Raw genomic sequence first — 1,715 nt, forward strand, 5'->3', positions numbered from 1 at the left:
GTCTTCTTCGGCATTATTTCATGCATGTCAACATTAGCAATACGTCAGCAATTATAACAATTATTTTGACATTTTGCTCATAATTTTGCTTTAATTATTTTAATTTGTATATAATCTCTGCCAACTTTTAGGTATTTTAATTTAAAAATTGGACTTTGGGGCTTTTTATTTATTCTTATTATTTTTTTTATCTTTGGGAGCTTTTATATTTTTTACATTAGCTAGTCTTTATTTTGGCTTTGTTTTCTTGCTCTTATCAATCCAATCAGTTATCTTTTTATTTACTTAAATAGAAAATTTTGGATTGACAAAATAGGTACTAAGACTGTAAATGATATTGTTAAGCTATATACTGGATACTGAAATGAAGTATCAGTCAGGGGAACAAATGCATACCAATCAACTTCCAAGAACTTCCCAAAACCTCCAGGAAATAAGGATACATTGCATACATATTCAGACATAATGATTTAAATGATGGACTCTTTCTCAACAAAAGCCATGGCAAATCAGACAAAATGCAACAGCATCTTTCCAGTGCTTAAAGAAGAAATACACATGCTAGAATTCTACATCCCTCAAAATTAACCTTTCAAACTTGAGAGTGAAATAAGACAACACAATCACATAAAAACTTGACACAATTTGTCCCTGGTCAACCTGTAATGTAAATAACTACATCAAGTTCCTCTCTGATTCAAAGAGAAAACTACAGGCATGAGTAAAGAGATCTTGAGAGGAAAAATATTTAGAGAAATAATAAAGGCACTATTTTCAATTATTTCAAAGCCAAATGACTCTTGAAATAAAAATGTTAAGTAGCACTGTAAATGAAATCATATGAAACATTCGTCAAACTAGAAGTTTAAGATTTGTTGGGGCACCTGGGTGGCTCAGTCGGTTAAGCATCTGATCTCAGCTCAGGTCATGATCTGACGGTTCGTGGGTTCCAGCCCCATGTCGGGCTCTGTGCTGACAGCCAGCTCAGAGCCTGGAGACTGTTTCAGATTCTGTGTTTCCCTCTCTCTCTGACCCTCCCCTGCTCACGCTGTCTCTCTCTCTCTCTCTCAGAAATAAATAAAACATTAAAAAAAAATTTTTAAACATTTGTTTATTTAACTGAATGCGTTTTAACCTCTTAACCAAAATTACAAGGCCAGTATAAATTATAGTGAATAGTTTCAATAAAATATTTAATTAAAATATACGACAAAAAGAGAACAAACGAGAGGGAGAATAAATGGATTGTACTGTTATGAAATTACATATACACAATGTGGTAGAATCCTAAGTAGGCCAAAACAAGTAAAGAATTCACACACCAGTCCCTAGAGCAACTACTGAACATAATAAAAAGTGGCATAAGTGATATTTTGTTAGCTACTGCTGCATAACAAAATATCAACAGCGTATCTATACAATATACTCTTGTTTATCTATTTGCTTTCCACTAGGCTATACCTCAATGATATACCTCCACCACCTAATCTGTAACTGGCCCATGCTGAGAAGTAGGGAAACATTCAGGCAATCAATGAAAACATTTAACTGGAGTACATTAAACAAGTCAGGACAAAGAAGCTCCACTGCTTCGTTAGATAATGCCATAAAATTTGTTTTATCTTATTTATATAAAAATTGGATTAATTGGCTTTAGAAGGTAAAAGAGCTGGAAACAAAAACATATTTCAAAAGCAGCAGGTATGAATGTTTCT

This window comes from Crocuta crocuta, unplaced genomic scaffold, assembly GCF_008692635.1.
Source record: "Crocuta crocuta isolate KB4526 unplaced genomic scaffold, BGI_CrCroc_1.0 scaffold1129, whole genome shotgun sequence".
NCBI classification, from domain to species: domain Eukaryota; kingdom Metazoa; phylum Chordata; class Mammalia; order Carnivora; family Hyaenidae; genus Crocuta; species Crocuta crocuta.